The sequence below is a fragment of the Aethalodelphis obliquidens genome, unplaced genomic scaffold, assembly GCF_003676395.1.
Source record: "Aethalodelphis obliquidens isolate GAN/ISIS:26980383/991018 unplaced genomic scaffold, ASM367639v1 scaffold22, whole genome shotgun sequence".
NCBI classification, from domain to species: domain Eukaryota; kingdom Metazoa; phylum Chordata; class Mammalia; order Artiodactyla; family Delphinidae; genus Aethalodelphis; species Aethalodelphis obliquidens.
Window position 1 is genome coordinate 23,479,898 of NW_020837966.1, and position 12,292 is coordinate 23,492,189.

Here is a 12,292-nt window from a genome sequence, read left to right on the forward strand (position 1 = left end):
AAAAAAAAAAAAAAAAAAGCCTATTACTTCATGATGGGTTGACAGTCTAACATTTGGTGGGATTCAAAAACCCAATCTTAAAATGAAACCATGATTTTCTGAGAAAGCACATTTAGAATTCTGATGTGCCTTATGGGAAACATATCTTCCTCCTCCCGTATTTGCAACTTCATGGTGGGAAGAGGGGCTTCAGGACCACCACGTGACAGGGTATCTCTCACGGTATGTAGGCAGAAGCTCCAGTGAAACATGAGGGGAAGAGTAGAAACAGAAGATCCTACTGCAGGAATTAAAATGACTGTAGGTAAACAGCTTTCTCTCAGTGAAATCCCCTTTATCAGATAAACACTTTTCTACCATATACTGTTTTTCCACTCTTGTCAGACATTTTCTTTCCTTATTTCCTTCTGCTATTTATCTCCACTTTTAATAACCTCTTTAAACTCATCTGTTACTATTCTAGCCTTTCATTTTTAGTGTTCTAGCAGAATAGACCTTCATTTCCCCTTCACCCATGAGCTGTACCTCCATCTCACCACAGGACCTTTGCATATGCTATTATCTCTTCCTGGAGTTTCCTTTTGCCCTTGCTCATCTACCCTTGCTCCTTTCATCTAGTTAATTTCTATTAACTCTGATTAGGTAAACCCACCCTCTTATATTCTTCCATTGTAGCAATGTCATTCATTCCTAACACTCATCATAGCTACAGTTTTGTGGGGTTTTTTTTACATTTATTTGTGTTATTTTCAATAGCTTCCTATATTTTCCAATAAACTGCAAGATCCATGAGGACAGGGACCTTGTTTTTGGTTGATCAACACATCGCCAGTACCTAACACGGTGCTGGCACTTGGGAAGCTCTCAATAAATGGGATTTATTTAGAAACAAATAAGCAACAAATAATAAATTTGAATAAATATCTAACAAAATAAGCACACATTATTTAATCACAAAAGATGGAATTAATCACTGAGTTAATGACCATTACTTATATCTTTCCTGAAAGACTGTTCTGTTCTTAGAACCCAACTTAGACCTTCTGCTAGGCTACTTATTCCTCAAAACAAGTAGACAGTTCTCAGATTTCATCATCTTTTTTATGGAACAGAAAATAACATGAAATTACAGAAGTTTTTATTAAATTATATTTGTAATGCCTATTTTATCTCACATCTACCTACCTTTTAAAAAAAATCAACCTAGTGGAAAAAAGGTGACAATATGTGACATGCATAACTCTACCATCCCATAACCAAGACAATTCTTCCTGCTGACCTTCAGAATTCTTCTAAATACAACGCCACTATGACTAGGCATTGTCATAGTCGCCACTAAGGTTATGAATAATTTTTTTTTTTGGAATTATGAGATGAAATTGACTTGCAATTTCTCAAAACAGTAAAGAAAAAAGTCTCTTTCCGTGACCAGCAAGATAAAACTTTTTTTGGGAATAACAAAAAGAAGAACACACTTCCTAATTACCCACATTGCTTTGGCTCCAACCATATATTAAGAACAGCTTTACATTTTTTCTATAAATTTGTCATAAAGGGTTTTCACAAAATATATATTCAGTTTAATCTTTTTCTTCTCACAATGTATACCAGACATTTTCTCAGTTATCTCAGATCTCTTAAACATGAATCCTGAAATGTGGGCTCCATCATTTAGATGATAGGATATCTCAGAACGGTCAGTATGGTAGGGAGAATAATGCTTCCTCCCTCCGAGGATGTCCGAGTCCTAATCCCCAGAACCTGTGAAATGTACCCAATGTGGCAAAAGGGGCTTTAAAGATGTGATTAAATTAAGGACTTTACGGCATGGGGAGATTAACTTGGATTATCTAGATGGGTTCAGTATAATTAAGAGGATCTTTATAGGTGGAAGCTAGAGGCAGAAGGAGAATCAGATTCGAAGTGATTTGATGTAAGAAAAACTAGATGGGCCATGTCTGGCTTTGACGATGGAAATGGCCACAATCTAACAGATGCAGGCAGCTTCCAGAAGCTGGGAAGGCAAGAAAACAGATTTTCCTCCAGACCCTCCAGAAGGAATGCAGCTCTGCCAAAACCTTGATTTTAGTCCACTGAGATCTATTTTGTGTTTTTGTAAGTCGCTAAGTTTGTGGTACAGCAGTAATAGGAAGCAAATACAGTGAGTTTAAGAAACTTGCCAAGGGCTTCCCTGGTGGCGCAGTGGTTGAGAGTCCACCTGCCGATGCAGAGGACACGGGTTCGTGCCCCGGTCAAGGAGGGTCCCACATGCCGCAGAGCGGCTGGGCCCGTGAGCCATGGCCGCTGAGCCTGCACGTCCGGAGCCTGTGCTCCGCGACAGGAGAGGCCACAGTAGTGAGAGGCCCGCATACCACAGGAAAAAAAAAAAGAAACTTGCCAAGTTCATACAGTGAATGGGGAGTCAGAAATAAAACCCACACAGCCTGACAAAAAAAATCCACTTTAGGGACTTCCCTGGTGGCACAGTGGTTAAGACTCCACCCACCAATGCAGGGAACACGGGTTTGAAGATCTGATCTGGGAAGATCCCACATGCTTTGGAGTAACTAAGTCCGTGCACCACAACTACTGAGACTGCATGCCATAACTACTGAAACCCACGTGCCTAGAGCCCGTGCTCCTCAACAAGAGAAGCCACTGCACACTGCAACAAAGAGTAGCCCCCACTCGCTGCAACTAGGGAAAGTCCGCATGCGCAGCAATGAAGACCCAACGCAGCCAAAACTTAATTAATTTTTTAAAAAAGAAAGAAAACTCATTTTGTGTACCTGCTAATTTAAAAACTACTCAAAACTGCACACACAGATGAATATACACACATGGCATGAATATAAATGATTAGATAACTATATATGTTTTAGACACAAACACACACAGACACAAACACACCAACGCAGTACTGCCTCATTCATTTTGATTACCTGAAAATAGCATATCTTTATGATAATGAAAGTGCAGAGAAAAACTTGGTTTCAAAGTGCTACTAAATACTATTTATTACAGCTTGTTTCATGGGATGCTGAAGATACACAGCACACAGTAATAATCAAAAGAAATTACAGTTCTACCAGCATTATCCTCAGGTTATAAACTGATTGTGGATTATGGATTTTACTCTGTGTGTGTGTGTGTGCGCGTGTGTGTGTGTGTGCGCGCGCACGCGCGCGCATGTGCACACATGTGTGTATCTACTTTCTTTTAAAGCTTTGGGAATGTTTATAACTGTAATTGTTACTAACGATTGCTCATCAATTCTTCATGATTTAGATATGAGGAATCCTGAAAGCAAAACTAACCACAATGGACAAGAAGTATAACCAGGTACTTAGGAATCTGTAGAGAAATAAGAGAAGGGTGCATCAGTACAAGAATGAGCTTCAGTAGCAAGCGTAATTGGAGAGATGCGTAAGTTCTCCTGAAAATCAGGCTTTGAAATAATTTGCAAGAAACTTTAAAAATGTTTGGAGAGGATCAGAGTGGCTCTCCACTTCCTAGAGCCAGGAAGAAGAGAGATCAATTTGCAACTCCATCATTTTCCAGCTGGCTGATATTGAACCATACACTTAACCTCTCTGAACCTGATTCTCATCTCATAGAAAGACACACTAATATCTACTACACAAGCCTGTCATAATGATTAAATGAGCCAATGCATGTAAATCACTTAGGAGAGGGTAGTTGTTCAGCAGATATTATTTCCTTTCTTCCTCTCTGCAGTCTCATTGATACTTTCCTGCATTCTTTAGAGCAATAAATCCTAAAATCTGCTCTGTCAAATAAGCTGCTTTCAAATGATACACAACTTAGGGTTCTATGTCCATTTTAAAATACGCAGTGTTGGGACTTCCCTGGTGATGCAGTGGTTAAGAATCTGCCTGCCGAGGCAGGGGACACGGGTTCGAGTCCTGGTCCTGGAAGATCCCACATGCCGCGGAGCAACTAAGCCCGTGCGCCACAACTACTGACCCTGTGCTCTAGAGCCCACAAGCCACTACTGAGCTCCCGTGCCACAACTACTGAAGCTCGCGCACCTAGAGCCCGTGCTCTGCAACAAGAGAAGCCACTGCAATGAGAAGCCTGCACACCGCAACAAAGAGTAGCCCCCGCTCACCGCAACTAGAGAAAGCCCGCACGCAGCAACGAAGACCCAACGCAGCCAAAAATAAATAAATAAATAAACTTATTTTAAAAAATTAATTAAAAAAATAAAAGCTAACCAGCAATAGACCTCATGCACACTCTGTCAACTTGGTAATCTCTGGATTTCCAGTCTATGAAAGGTTTTTTGAAGATATAATTTCTTCTCCCAGAGAATAAAAGATGAAGGTTACAATAGTGGAAGCATACTTCGACATCATCAAGTGAATGTAACTTATTTGGCCTTCAAGAGTCATTGTTATAGCTGGATAATGAGCCACGGCCTAGAGTTTACGCAGCTTCCCAGCAAATCTCCTTTAGAAATCCATCTTTTTGGACCCCCAGGGATAAAAACAGATGCATACAAATAGAGAGGGAAGTAATCTGTGGTTCTTGCTTGCTTTACTTTATATACTTAAAATTAGGTTCCTTTTAAGGGTCTCTTGAGATAGGAAATTTATGTTCACATAGGTCCCGGAGGGAATACACCATCTAAAATGACTCTAGCAGGCTCCTGAAGTACGACAGCAACAATGCCAACTAAAGGATTTGTGTTAAAGTAGGCAGCAGCCCACAGGAGATGAAATTATATTTTTGTGTTGGAGAATGGACCACATTGTTAAAGGCCAGTTGATAGAGGCTAGAATAATAAGAGCAGCTCAGTTTTAGGAAAAGCAGCATGAATACAGCAGAGCACAAGAACATGTGGGCCCTGGGGTGACATCGGTTTAGGTTTGGGCATTAGTCATGTTGTCTTCTCATTGTGTGGAACTGGAAAAATTACTTAGAATCTCTAAATCTCACTTTAATTCACTATGAATAAAAAGGATAACAATGACACCTACCTCATACATGGTACATACTAATGGTTAAATAATACTGATTTTTAAGTCACTGGTGTGCCTATTCCAAGTGCTATACATGTATTATACCTTCATTACTCCCTCATCTCTCCAAGGTAAATATACTGTCCGTTTTTTTTTTTTTGAAATTTTGAAAACTGAGGCTATTTACCTATCCAAGGCCTTGCTGTCAGTACATGTGAAAACTGGGACTTAATCTAACTCCTTCTGACTGTACAAAGTCGAAATTTTTTTCTGAATCATCATGCCTCTCCCAGAGGGAGGTGTGTGTATATGTGTGTGTGCGTGTGTTGTATGTATATGTGTAAGTGAGCGAGCATTTATGTGTGTGCTCAACCTCTTCCAAAGGAACAACAAAGCCAACATGCCACGCACTTGAGGGTGCTCTTTCAACAGTGGGGATGCATATGTCGTAACCTAGGAATGCTCTCTTAGCTTTAGTGACCCCCTGCACATTATAGTAAAGCAGCTGCTGAATGAATCTGGTTACATTCATAGTTGCAGAACAGAAGGGAGATAATTAGGCTACGGAGGGAGCAAGCCCATGACCTTGGCCTCATTAGCAACATGCTTTAATCATCAGAGCCAAGCAACCACAAGTGGCTGTGCCCCGTGCAAATGTTCTGCATCTCATTTCCTGAAAATGTCAGTGTTTGAGATTATAAATATTACTTATAATCCTGGGATGATTGTACAGGTACTAATGGAACAGTTTTATGGTATTGATTTTCAATAGCTCATTTGCTGTAATCAGCTTAACTTCATCTGCTAGAAAACGAACTTCTAATTCCAGTCTGAAACATTACAAGAAAATGATTTTAGCCTAGCCTGCCACCACCTTGAATCCTTTATGGAAGTAGACTGGGTATAAATCTTAAATAAATAAATCAACTTTAGACTCTCCCAGATTTTCATGATCTCACAAGATTGATTTCCTTTCCTTTAATATGTTTCTAATAAAAGGGATATTTTCCTTTGAGACATGGTCCATAATCTTTTCCATATTTGTTATCATTCTCACAGACTTTCTCTTTTCAATTTCAAGAGAAGCAATGTTTCTCAGAGGAAGGCAGCTTTAATGAACCATTAAATCTGCACAGAATTGGAGGAATTCTAGGGAGAAGGAATGGTCTTTTGAGTGGACTGGGAAGAACAATACATGAAAGTATCAATAACACACCCCCTCCTCCTCGAAAAGTATGATACCATAGTTGTCTCTCTTACTCCAAGTTTTCTCTTATTTATATATCTAAAGAATTGAAAAGCCATTTGTCTATGAGAAGGAAAATGAACAAGAAATGTGGAAGGTGAACTGGGGTAGCAATAGATAGAACTAATAATAAAAGGCATTATTCAGAACGCAGTATACACTTTACTAAAAGTTTTACCTATATTATGGTGCTGAATCACTCTAATACCCCAAGATTAAGACTATTATGATAGTCCTATCTTACAGATGTTTAGAGAATCAGATAAACTTTCTGAAAGTCGTTCAGCTAATATAATAGTGTCAGGACTCAAACCAAGGTAGTCCCACTCCAGAGCTCACATGTCTAACCATTGGACTTCACTGCTTGTGAGGATGCAGGATGGAGCACAGGTTTGGAGGTTAGTTTTTGTTTCCAATTTTGTCTCTGGATCTTTGGGCAAAGCACATCACAACTGTGAGCCTCAGATCCTCTAGCTTTAAACTGTAGATAATGCCTGTCTCCTACCGTTGAGATAATACATGTAAAACACTAAGGCTGCTGCCCAGCTCATGGTAAAAACTCAATGAATGGTAACTAAATTTGCTATTATTCCGTTATTAGCTCTGTGACTCTAGACAACTTATTAAACCACTTAAGCCTGGGGACTTTATTATTTAAATAAACATAAGCTTATTGCCTTTTTCTCTTCATCTTGCTGGTGGCTGTGAGGCTCCAAAGAAATAAGCAAACACCTTACAGAGTTGGAAGGTATTTAAAACTAAAAATAAATATTTTACACAGAGTTGGAAGGCATTTAAGAGTAAAAATAAAGTGCATCTCTATTTGCAATAAATGAAACAACTGATCCCTGTTAATCAACCATCTCTACTCAGTAGGCCTAGACTCAATGGGTTGAGAATGGATTACTTTCAGTGGGGGACAGACATTGAGGGGGGGTGTACCATGCTGCCTTTGGAGGTACACTATACACTAGAGGATAAATTCCTTAAGTGTAGTGATGTTATTCCTCTTTATATCATAGAACAGAAGGGGTGTGTGTGTGTGCATGTGTGTGTATATGCGTGCCTTTAAGAGAGAGAGACACACACAAAGAAAAATTGATCCAGTCAGCTGATTACTGGATGAGTCAGAATGAGTATTCAATTTCATATTTGTCAAATTCCAAAGCCCATAATAATCATTTCTGAAATGATTATTATGTGCTGAGCTCTCTGCAAAGGGTTCATTCACACACACGTGCACACGTACACACACACAGACTTTTTTGTTCAACATACTGTTGTTCTTATCCTCATTTTCTAGATGTGGAAACAGACACCCAAAGTGGTTTACTTGCTCAAGGATTAACAAAAGCATATGGCAGAGTCAAGATTCAAATCTAAGTCCATCTGACCACCAAAGCTGTGCCCTTCCTTACCTCTGGAGCCCATGTGAGCCTTGTTGGTGCCTAATCACTAAGAGCACTGGGTGAAGGACCTCTGAGAGGGGGTGGGGAAATGCTGGGAGATCACTAAGCAGGCCATAGGGCTTGGAGGTAAGGTGGGTGGGGCAGTGGATGAATTGCTGGCTTCTTAATTTTGATTGTGATAACATGGTTGTGGACTCATTTCAGGAGAGTATCAATTCCCTCTACCAAAATCTCTACTGGAAGAGTGAGAGTGAGGTAAATAATTCAAATGCATGTTCCTGAAGATCAGTACAGTAATTAGAGCTCATAATGACTCCTTAGAAGCTCTCATAATATTAGCACTCCGTGGTTAATGTGTACTTGAAGGGAATGTGCTTTGATCCGTGTGATGAACTCAGTCCAGTAAAGGAAACAGATATTTAAACACATGACTTGGACTCCAGCAGGGTAACTGTTACGCCAGAGATGAGATCACAGATAGAGGAAGTGACCACCTCAGTCTCAGAAACTTAAGGATTCTCAGAGGAGGAAACATTTGATTCAGGACTTGAAAATTGTGTAAGAGTTTTACAGAAAAAGAAGGTGTTGAACAAAGGAAAGTGAAGAAGAAAAGGGGTATAGTGCTGATCAATCAATTAAATTTGCATGTTTAAAAACTATAGAGAACCTTGTAAATAAAAGGCACAGTAAGAAAGTACTTTATATTTATTAAAACTATATATGGTGGGTATAATGCCTTAATTTTCAAAGTTATTTCATTTATAATATATCATCTGATTCACACAACCCTATGAATAGAAGGAAATGGTGTTCTCTAAGTGTTCTAGTCCATTTGGGCTGCTATAAAAAATATCTTAGTTTGGGTAGCTTATAAACAACAGAAATTTATTTCTCCCAGTTTTGGAGGCTGGGAAGTTCAAAGTCCAGGCACCAGTAGATCTGATGTCTGTTGAGGACCCTCTTCCTCATATCTTCTCACTGTGTCCTCACATGGAGGGGCGGGGAAGGGAGCTCTCTGGGTTTTCTTTTATAAAGACATGAATCTCATTCATGAGGCCCCATCCTCATGATTTAAGCACCTCCCAAAGGCCCCACCTCCTAAAACTGTCACACTGGGTGTTAGGTTTCAACATACGAATTTGGGGGACACAAACACTCATTCCATAGCACCAAGGGAATTGAAAAACTATTTAAATGACTGCATCATAAAACCACCAAGTAGTAAAGCTGAACTAGAATCCAGAACCCTTAAACTTTGATCCACTGCTCTGAGTAGATTTAATATAAACAACCTAATTATATTTTAATACTAGGAAAGAAAGCATTATCATACTTTTGGAAAAAAACTGAGAAATAAATAACGCATTTTCAGTTCTTTAACGACAAAGGAAAGAATTTCTTATGCCATTGAGTACTTTTAAAAGCAAGGGGCTTAAAAGTGAGAACTCTATTTCAGAAGCATCATATAATGATGTTCATAGTCAAGAGATGAATAAATTATTCACTCTTCTCTTTGAGAGAAAATCAAAGAACTGATTTTGAAATATTAGACATTTCATAGCAGTAGACTTTTGTATCTAGTGCCCACTATAATAATTTATCTAATTTGTCTGCAGCTCTACACTCAGACTCTTGATTACTCATAACATCAAGATTTCTTTAGTTACTGCAAAGTCCTGTGTTGCATTGTTGACTTTTAGATTTGTAAGTCAGTCTGAAGATTTTTCTAACATGAAATGCATTGTATTTTTTTTTGTAAAAAGTTTTTGTGAAGTTATTGAACTTACATTAGATGTAATCACTTTCTATTGCTTTTAATGATCTCAACTCAACTGTTTTACTCCTCTGTTGTGTATTTGTCACTGATAATAATGAGCTAGCATTAATTGAGTACTTACTACATAACATGTTCTGTGTTAAGAATTGGTTGTAACATTATCTAATAAAATCATCATAACACTTGGTTCCTTTGTTGTATTTTACATCTTGCTATCAAAAAAGAATGCCAAGAAAGAGGTAGCTGTTTAGAAGCAGGAAAATTTCTGCCCTTAATTGTGGAGATATGAATTTGAATACCAACTCCACTGCTAACCAGCTATCAGCATTAGGAAGAACATATACTATAAACACAATAAAATCATTTTTTCTAACTATAAAATGCATATAATAGTCTCTGATGAGTATGTGAAAGTGTATGAAAACACCTAAAATAATATGGCAAAGCAGATAGCTCTGTGTCTAGTATTCATCTGGGGCCCAATATTTTCAGTTGGGTTCATTTACCAGTACTTTAATCCACATGAATACTTAAGTGTACATAATCCTGAAAATATAAATGAGGGTTTCATTCTCTGCCTAATTAACAGAGTTGACGTTGTAGATCTAATGAAATGATGCACATGAAATGGTTTGTATATTGCAAAGTACTGTGCAGTACTGTACAAATGTAGCTGTTATTACTTTCCCTTGAGCCTAACAGAAAACAGGTAGAAGCTACTTCCTACTTCAAAAATGCATTGTTAGGGAAAAAGTAATGCCAAAGGACCCAGGAATGTGTCCTATGCGTTCAAAACAGGAGAGGACAGTTGTAAGTTAGCCCAGAGAAGATACTATTAAGATGCAACAACTTGGGTATATGAGCAATGTTCCCCAGAAGGGCACAGAACATTTTCTGTTTTTTGTTCACTGAAAACCCACCTAGACAAAACAGGCTACAAAAGAGATTTCTGTGGGATATAAAAACGAACTTCTAGACACTGTCAAGTTGATAAAACCCTGGCAAGGATTATTAAATTAAGTTGTTGAGGCTCCGTCCCTGGAGAACTCCGAGAAGAGAACAGACATCTACCTGTTCTAGAAGGCTGAGACATTTAGCTGCTAGGGAGCAAATTAAAGACTTCCAGCTGGACCAGACGATTTTTCAAGGTCCCTTCCATCTCAGTCATTTTCTTACTCATCAATTATATTACCTCTGACATCTTTTCACTTTTTAAAAGGGACTCACTATATTTCTTAAAGAATAGCTCATTTCTAAACTTTAAAATTATTGTCCCGATTATATTTTTCATTTACTTTAAACACAAAATAGATATAATGCTCTATAGCCAAATTTAACCTAGAACTCACATTTAGCATTCACTGCTATTTAATGAGTAGAGATAGTCAAACAGGGGACTCCACCTGATAACTCAGTATATGTAAGAATTCCACAATATAACACCTGAAATGACAGAATTATTGCAGTCCTATGATAATAGTTTATTTGGGATACATCTAGTGGTTCAATTTCCAAGTCATATATGATTATGCTTTAGCAAGGATTTATGTTTCCTTGGGATATTTTGTTTGTTGTTTTTTCTTACTTGAAGAACTTGAGTGTGATTTGCTCTGAATTTTACTCTACAATGAATCTTGGGAGATCCATCTTTGTCTCTGACAGCATTTCCTCTAAAAGACACTTCAATGTCCGAATCAATGAACCAAAATGCCACAACCCTGAGAAGAAATTAACTCAAAGTTGTTCATCTTCATAATCCATGTCTTTGGTGGTTTCCATGGTGATTCCCTGGCCAGCAGCATCTTTGCTTACTGATGTCTCACTGTTCAAATGCTCATCTGTCTTAGGAGTTTAAAGTTTGAAAACTAAAGTTCAAGTATAAGATTTTTTTTCTAAATATCACAGGGAAAGAAAAAAAGACAGTAAAATTCATGTACTACTATAAAATGGGAGTGAGATGGAACAGAGAAATTGTCCTGTCACAGTCCAAATCACTGCATGAGAAATGATTCAGATTTGCATTGTGTTCTGATATGTTATAGTAATGAAAGGAGGTTTAATTATACTGGAAACAGAACTCTTACCTACTTGACAAACTTACCTCCCTGTTGGCTCTATGATGTATAATATGATAAGTTCACATGGTAAGCCACTTATTCTTACCAAGTGCTGATTGTCACAAGTTCACCTGAAAGCTGATATTTGAAAGAAGCTTCAATTCAGGAGCCTTTTTGATGAAATGAGAGTACATGGCTGCCAAAGAGATACTACTACTTAAATATTGGCTTCCATGTGTAAAGTTCAGTCGATATCCTGCAACAAAATCACTTACCCTGTAAAATTTCAACTCAGTACCAGTTACCACTGACCTTGCCTCAACTTTGTGCTGCAGAATGAGAAAACAAAGAGCAGCGATACTAGCCAGTGAGGTTGGAAGCAGTGTAGGATCAGGTGTGAAGATGTGGAAAAAGGTTTAAAAACATAGCAGGATACCTGGACTCCCATTCAGTGCAGTGCCTAGTGGTTTGTGGAGGCAGGGAGTACAGGAGGAGCTATGCTAGGCTGGACTCACTTGTTCACATTTCTCATCTAACAGCAGAGGAAACTTAGTGACATAAGTAAATTCTTCAAGGTGAGAAAAAAGTAGTGGTAGGACTAAAACTAGACTTAAGAATCTATTCTTTTCCAGCCCATGTAGGAGGAAATAGGTAATAGGGATTAAGAGTTTTGTACAACATAACCCAGATCTCTAGCATTTGTTTTTTAAAATCATGCCATTACACTATACTTTTATTTTGGTAATTATCACTGATTATCACCAGGAAGCCTCTCCTCACCACATCCCACCTCAAGTTCCTAAGTTGTCTGTTCCTTG